We start from the raw sequence: 8694 nt of genomic DNA on the forward strand, positions 1-8694 counted from the left end.
TGCTCTGCTGAGCTGCTGCCTGCACTCCCGTGGCTACAGCCCACTGCCAAGCTGCTCTGCGCCCCTCACACTGTGCCGCTTAGATTTGTCTTTATGTTTGTCTCTGACATATTTCTGCCATTTCATTCTAAGATACTTAGCTGCTTCTGCCATTCCTTTCTTTTTTCTTTTTTCTTTTTTTTTTTGGAGGTTTTACAGGGTTTCTCTGTATAGCCCTGCCGTCCTGGAACTCTCTGTAGACCAGGCTGGCCTCGAACTCAGAAATCTGCCTGCCTCTGCCTCCCAAGTGCTGGGACTAAAGGCGTGCGCTGCCCTGACATTCCTTTCTAACATATAACAAATGTGAGTTTTCTCTAGACAGAGATGTAGCTTCAGTGCCATTGTTGTTGTGAGCAGATAAGGTTTTTCCTATACTCTTGCTTCAGTGCCCTCTTAGGGGCGGTCACGTGGCTGGCTACCACTTCAGTGCCATCTTAACTAAAAGCAGGCCAGAAATCATCTGCCATTTTTGTTTATGGGCAGTCTGCAGTTCACTCTCCTTAGGAGTACATCCTGTCAAAGACACTTCCCAATTGAGATGAAGTTTTCATTCTATCCTGCCTTGGTAAATAATGATTTTTAAACAGTAAAAAAGTTAAAGATCACTGCCCTAAATATATGTTTTTGCTACTGTCATTAAGTCACAGTGTGCTTTCTTTGTTTGCTAATATATTCTAGAACAAATAAACAGATTGTTTTAACTCAGGTATGCTTAATAAATAATGGCTCTCAATCTTGTCAGAAATCTGCTAAATGTAATGTTAAATGTTTGAGCTTACTATGATAGATTCCCAAATCCTGAGAGTTTACCTCCTAAGGTCTCTGAGGAGCTATAGGCACAGCGTCAAGGCTGGATTGTGGTATGATAACCACTGAGAAACACTGTTCCATTGCCTTGCACGCTGCCTGGGCTTGGTCTACACTGTGCAGAAACAGAAGATACTCAGAGAGTTAAATGTCTCATTTTGTTTAAGTCAAGATGGGTTATTTCTCCCACATCCCTACTCCACAGGAAAAAGCTTCCTGTCTGATGGGCCTGACAGCCAGACTAACTCTGCCCACGTTAAAATGGAATCCACAGGGTCCTGGAAACTGTTTAGGTAGTGGACTATATAGCTCAACCTCTATCATTTTAATTAATATGTGACTCTTAGATTATAATTTATTCTTCCCAATATAGTTTCTGACTATATTGACAGCTAAGCTAACTAGCATGACAGCTAGAAAACAGACCTCTAGCTCCTTGCCTAAGGTAATCCACCACCGCCCGGCTCAATAGTCAATTTGTTTTTTTTTTGTTGTTGTTGTTTTTTTTTTTTTTTGGCTTTTGTGTAGCCCTGGCTGTCCTGGAACTCACTCTGTAGACCAGGCTGGCCTCGAACTCAGAAATCTGCCTGCCTCTGCCTCCCAAGTGCTGGGATTAAAGGCGTGCGCCACCACCGTCCGGCTCAATAGTCAATTAGTTAACTAGTTAAGATCACCATATCTCTTATCAAAGGCAGACAGGTTTGCCTTGCTCATGATAAAAGGTACCCAAGTTCAGATGTAACCTTTCACAGATGTAACCTTCAGCTCATCATGGTGGGAAGCATAGCATTGTGTAGACAGACTTGACACTGTAGGAGCCATGAGTTCTACATCTTGATCCAAGGCAGCAAGGAGATGACTGTCCCACAGCTGTTGGAGCTTGACCACCAGGAGCCCTTAAAGCCCACTCCCACAGTGATGTACTTCCCCCAACAAGGCTACACCTATTCCAACAAGGCCACACTTCCTAAAAGTAGCATTTCCCATGGGCCAATCATAAGCAAACTACCATACAGAGATAAGATGAAATCTCAAAGTAGTTTTAATTTGCATTTCCCTGATAACCAATGATACTATGTTGATTAGTTTTATGTTATCTGGGAAGACAGAACCTCAACTGAGAAAATTTCCCCACTAGATTGGCCAGTGAGAAAGTCTGTGGTACATTTTCTTGAGTGACAATTGATGTGGGAGAGGATCTACCTCATTGTGGGAAGTGCCACACCTTGGGCTGATGGTTCTGGGTTCTATAAGAAGCAAGCTGGTAAGCAGCACTCTTGTGTGGCTTCTATATCATTTTTCTGCCTCCTGGTCCTGCCCTATTTGAATTCCTGCCCCGACTCCCCTCAGAGATGGGCTGTGATGTGAAACTGTAAGCTTGTGTTTCTTTAGACTGAAGTTTTCTTTCTAGTGTCTTCTGTGCAGCTGGATTGGTGAACATAAACTTCGTAAAGTTGTTTTTAATGATAAAATTTACTTTCTCCTTCAATAATGGTTGAATTGTTTTGCTGGATATGGTAGTCTTGGCTGGTACCTGTGGTCTTTCAGAGCTTGTAGAACATCACTCCAGGCTCTTCTGTATTTCAGACTCCATTAGAAAGTCAGGCATTATTCTGATGGACCCATTGATGTTTCTGATGTTCCTCCTGTCTTTTGTACATTGATATGTTGGGAGCCGACTCTTAGCTGAAAGAGGATATCATATTTACAGCCATCTCGAGCCATATACCCTGACAAGAGACTTGTTTTCAACAGCCTGCAACAGCTGAGCACACTCCGATAAACATCTTGTTACACTGTTTAGTGCCCCCAGCTGCAAGGTGCACGTGGTATCCATGGCTATAAGGCACGTGACGTAGTGCTTTCAGTTGAGCTTGTCCACGAGGGCAAGTCAAGTGGTAAAGGGTATAAATACCCAGGATTTCCTTTCAATAATAGGGACTTGGAGAGACTTGACCAGACTCTGTCTTGTATCCATCTTTTGTGTCTCTCGCCCCTCCATCCCCACTCTCTCTCTTGCTAGACCCTGACCTGTGGACTGGAGCAGCAGAACGGGCCATTACAAAGTAGCAGAATGGGCTGTTACAAAGGAACGGGCTGTACATTGATAGACATCTCTTTTTTCGATTTGGAAAGTTTTCTTCTATGATTTTTTTTAAGGATTTTTTTTTTTAGTACACTGTAACTATGTTCAGACACACCAGAAAAATATATTGAATCCCATTAAAGATGGTGTGATAGTTTGTATATGCTTGGCCCAGGGAGTGGCACTGTTAGGAGGTGTAGCCTTGTTGGAGTAGGTGTGTCACTGTGGGTGTGGGCTTTAATACCCATTCTAGCTCATTCTAGCTGCTTAGAAGTGTCTCCTCATAGCAGCTTTCAGATGAAGATGTAGAACTCTCAGCTTCGCTTGTACCATGTCTTCCAGCATGCTGCCATGATCTCGACTTGCTGTAAGGGACTGAATCTCTGAACCTGTAAGCCAGCCCCAATTAAATATTGTCCTTATAAGGGTTGCCATGGTCTGGCTCCAGCTGCATATGTAGCAGAGGATGGCCTTATCAGGCATCAATGGGAGGAGAGGCCCTTGGTCCTGTGAAGGCTTGATGCCCCAGTGTAGGGGAATTTGAGGGCGGGGAGTGAGGAGTGGGAACATCCTCATAGAAGCAGGGGAGAGGCTATGGGATAGGGGGTTTCTGGGGTGGGGACCGGGAAAGTGCATAACATTTGAAATGTAAATAAAGAAAATATTCAATAATAAAAAAAAAGATTTGTCATGGTCATGGTGTCTGTTTACAGCAGTAAAACCCTAACTAAGACAGAAACCTACTTCAAATAATCTTTAATCCAACTATGATACCAGATTTCTTTCTTGCAGTCATCACCATTGGCAAAGCCAAAAATCCCAGAGCCTAGTTAGAGCAAGCATGTTTCAAAAAGATTATACTCAACAAAACATTATAATAGAAATGGTTTCCACAGGAGGCATGGCATTCATGTTTTTGTGATATGATCTAGGAACCTGGAGTTACAATGTTTGTGGTGTTTCTTGGTGTAGCTATCTGGTTTGACTTTCGTTGGCTCATCATTGGGTTCTTTGGTTGTTACCCCAATCTGTCAGGTTGTGGATCAGCTGAATAATGCTTATTTTTCAATGTAGGGGCCAGTCTGGGTTTTAGGGTTTAGGCTCAAACTGGTCCCTGATCTGAAGTTCTGGTTGGAACTCTAGGTTCAGACTCAAAGCAGTCTCAGAACAGCTCAGTGTGTGGTGGGATGGTAGGCTAGCACATTCAGGAGAAGGGAAGTGACTCTGGGGGTTCTCAAGTAGGGTTCAGGGTCTGGATCCATGGAGGGCCCTGGAGGTGGAACTAAGGGTACCCTGAATCTGTGCCACATGTGGCCTAAGTCTCAAGGGGATGGAGATGAGCTGGGAGCAGAGGCTGAGGCCAGCTGCAGCTTCAAGTCTAGGGGGAACCTTAGGAAGACAAGAATGAAGGAGGACATGGGTACCCTACCTGGGTCCCTGCTGAGTAAGGTGACTGTGGAGGTCCCTGGAAGAGAGCAGGTCTGAGATCAGTGGGGAATCCCAAAGGAACGGAGATAGGAGGGAAGAATGACTGAGGATGGTGGCAGAGGTAGAATCTAGAGTACCTAGGTCTGTGCCATATGTTCAGGGATGTATTTTTCAAGAAGGTGTCCAAATTAAGAAAACAAGGTCCTATGGACTTTTCCAAGTAACCAAAGAATGTCCTGAGCTTGTGTTCAATGAGTTAGAGGTGGTGAGGCAGCTGGTTTTGTTGTCCCTTGTAGCTACAGGCCAACCCTGTCAGTTACAAGGTGTTTAATAATCCACATGACTATTCATATAATGAATTGCAGGGCCCCCTTGAATTCCCACATACTTAGGTTTAATTTCCCAGCTCTGCTGTTTTCCTGACATGGCACAGTCCTACTAAATAAATGGCCACTGCTGGGCGGTGTTGGATGAGAGAGACATCCTCTTGGAGGATGCTCAAACCTTCCAGCATCAGATGTTAGGGAAGACACGAGACAGCATTTTAGCAGTCCTGGTTGTTTCGAGTGGTCCTGGAATTAGGCGATGTCATGTAGGTAAATTCAGTCCAGAACATGCAGAATCTTTATTGGAGTTTGTACATTCATCTCTCACAGCTGTGGAGAGTTTAGACTAATCACAATTCTCACTGGGATACTATCATCTTGGTAATTTGAAAAAGAATCAGGACCCTGCAGGCTTGGAACATCTCGAGAAAACTCTGGCTCTGAAATACATCCTCACATGTGGGGGATACCACTTTCGGCATCGTTGTGGAGAGCTGAGGAATGTTGAAATCAAGTATTTCTCTGGCAAGATTTCAAACAGCTTGAGAAATCAGAAAGCTTTTTCTTCTTTTTTAAACTGCAAAACAGATTCTTTTCTCTTCCATCCACCCCGTCAATGTGTCCAGTGTTAGATACCAGAAGTGAGCCTTGCTGTTTAAGAATAACAATGCTCGGTTATCAGGCTGTCAGGAGCTCTCTCAAGAACCAAGGTATACTTTGATCCCCAGACACATTCTGAAGGTGTGCACCTCTGTAGTTTTTCCAGTCTTAGTACATTTCTCTTTAGCAGTTATGATAAAACTTGCCATTCTCACTAGACCCTCTCACACTTGGGGCCCCTTTGATACCATTTTTCATTGCCCCCATGTGTCTGTCTGGGAGGACTAGGTTTAGGGTTGGCACCTGGGTAGCAGCAGCTCCTGACAGATGGAGGGTGGGTGGGCTTTGGTTATTTGTTCAAAAGGCAAGCTTTGACCGATGTGCTAGGGTCGTAATACCATTTTTGTCTCTACCCAAACGAATATTTTAGCACCAACCATATAGGCAAGCAACGTGCAGAGCAGCTCCAGGAGGCAGGAGGTAAGCCAGTGGTCAGACCTCTCTGGCTTTTTGCACTGAAGTGTTCATTTCAGTTCAACAGTTTTGCAAGCATAACTCCTCCTCCATGGGATGCTGTGTGTGTGTGTGTGTGTGGGGCGGAGCTAGGGATAATTAGGGCCTTGTGAATGTTAGGCAAACTCCATACTGCTAAGTTGTAACCCCAGCCCTCATATTAGGTTTTGTTATATAGTATTTTAACCTTTAGAAAGTTAATCAATTCAAGAAATATGGGAGCCAGAGAGGAATCCTAGCCAGGTATTATAAGTAAAGACAGTGAGAATTGTATTGGTGGGAGCTATTAAATGTCTCCTGGGCCTCAGCTTAGGAGAGATGACTGTCAGTTTCCTTCCACAGGCCATGGAGCCTCTCATGGAGAAACAACAGCTTTTGAGCAGGTCACTGTACCTTTTTCCTTGATCAACCTTTCTTCTGTCTGGAAATCAAACCATATGCTTTAATGAAGATGTTGTATATCTTACAATGAATCACCCAAGGACTATTTTAGGGCTGGGAAAGAACTTAGTGATTTATGCATACAGATCTTTCATTTTACAAAGGAAGTGATTCAAGGCCAGAGAGGTGAAATGATTGAGACATTCTTTGTTTTCTTAGAAACCCTCACTGCACCATGCCTTGCATCCTCTTATTGCGGGATCATGCTGATTACTTGGGACAAGATGGTTTACAATGGCCACAAGATGGAGCATATTAATTTAATATCAGATTGCCATATTTTGGAATATTTTCATAGCTGAAACATTAAATTAAATATTAAAACATTAGTTCTCTACCTTAAATTTTGATGGTTTGTGCTACTCAACTATACCCATAGCCCTGGAGATTAGGGACTGGGTAGACCTCTTATTATAAACATGAACAGAAGCTCTGCAAGGCAGGAACTGTAACTGATGTCTTCATGAGTTTCCTGTGGTACCTAGAGAAGAGGGGCACACGGCTTTTGAGAACATGTAAACTGAAATCCCACTTTGATACTATTTTGGGGTGAGGAATGGTGAATTTCTGTTATATGCTACTCACCAGGCTGATTCTTGAACTTATGAATCAGAACCTTCCTGTAAGAACAACTTATCATCGAAAGTTCTTCCTCAAGTCTCCTTTCATGTTAATTTGGCTGCAAGATAGTCTTCTTGAGTCATTGACTGAAGGAGGAACTTCCTGAGCACTTCAGGAGTTTTGAGCTGCAGCAGGAATCTGGGGCTTCTCAAGAAGCACCTGAGCAGCTGTGAATCACAGCCTGGTCTGGTCTCTGTTCCCACATGCTGGCATTTGTCTGGCACATGAATGGAGGGAACTAACCTAGGACCATGGCCCAGATTCCTCCACAGCAGGAACTGTGTGCTTTCTGACCTTTTGGGTTTTTGTTCTGAAACGGTATATCATCTCTAACTGTATATGGTCAAGTTCTAGGTGACATTTGTCATTTATTGCAAAAAAAATTATGCACTTCTTTGTCAGTTGTTTCCCTTGCCTGGATGTCATGGCTGAGATGAACCCACCAGCTCCTGAACCAATCCAGGGCTGGCTTTTCCCTATCATAGTAAAGTTTGGAACTGTCTGAATGGTCCAAGTCTGGTATCCAGTGAGAAAAATGCTACTTTCCTTTACCATTTATATCGGTGGAGCTTTGTCTGTACTATAAACTCTTATCCAGGGCTATAGCAGTTTCCTAGGGCTGCCTGAAAAGACCATCACTGAAAAGAACAGCATGTTTACTTTTTCAGTTCTGGAGGCCGAAAGTCCCAAATCCAGGTGTGGCCAGAACTATGTTCCCTCTGAAGACTGTAAGGAAGAGTTTGATCCTTGCCTCTTCCAGCTTCTGAGAGCTACTAGAATTCCTGATGTTGTATGGCTTGTAGCCTCATCACTCCAAGCTTTGCCTTCACGTTGCCTTCTTTTTTGTCTCTCTTCTAAGGAAATAAGTGATCTTGTTTAGGGTTTATCCAGATTGTTCCGGATAAGCTCACTCTTTATGATTCCTTAACCATTTCTGCAAAGACTAAAAGACTTGGTGTGGATATGTTAAAGAGGAGGTGAACTTTCAACAGACCATGTGTCTTAGTGAGGGTTTTATTGCTGTGAAGAGATACCATGACTAAAGCAACTCTTATAATGGTAAACATTTAGTTGGCTGACTTATAGTTTCAGAGGATTAGTCCATTATCATTGTGGTGGTTTGAATAAGCGTGGCCCATGGGAAGCAGAATTATTAGGAGGTGTGACCTTGTTGCAATAGGTGTGGTCTTGTTGGAGGAAGTGTGTCACTGTAGGGGTGGGCTTTGAGACCCTCCTCCTGGCTGCTTGTGGAAGACAGAGTCTCCTGGATGCTTTTGGATCAAAATGTGCATCTCTCGGCTCCTCCAGCACTATGTCTCCTGCACACTCTTACGAATCTTTCCATGATGCTAATGGACTGAACCTCTGAAACTGTAAGCCATCCCCCCAGAATTTGTCTTTTATAAGAATTGCTTTGGTCATGGCATCTCTTCACAGCAATGGAAACTCTAAGACAATCATCATGGCAGCATGCAGACAGACTTGGTGCTGGAGGAGCTGAGAGTTCTACATCTTGATCTGATGAAGAAGAAGACTTGATTGTACACTGGGCAGAGCCTGTACATAGAAGACCCCAAAGCCAGCCTACACCCTCCAGCAAGGCCATACCTCCTCCAATAAACCCACACCTCCTCCTAATAGTGCCACTCCCTATGGTGAAGCATTCAAACACAGGAATCTATGGGGGTCAAACCTGTTCAAATCACCACACCATGAGAGCTTAGACCAACTTCTGGCCTCTGCTAAGCTCTCCTTCTAGGACATTGGTTCTTTGTCTCTCTTGGTCCTGGCGGAGTCTGTTTAAATATGAAGGAGTCTGTCTGAAATCAAATT

This window comes from Grammomys surdaster, unplaced genomic scaffold (assembly GCF_004785775.1).
Source record: "Grammomys surdaster isolate TR1022 unplaced genomic scaffold, NIH_TR_1.0 64, whole genome shotgun sequence".
In the NCBI taxonomy this organism is placed as follows: Eukaryota; Metazoa; Chordata; class Mammalia; order Rodentia; family Muridae; genus Grammomys; species Grammomys surdaster.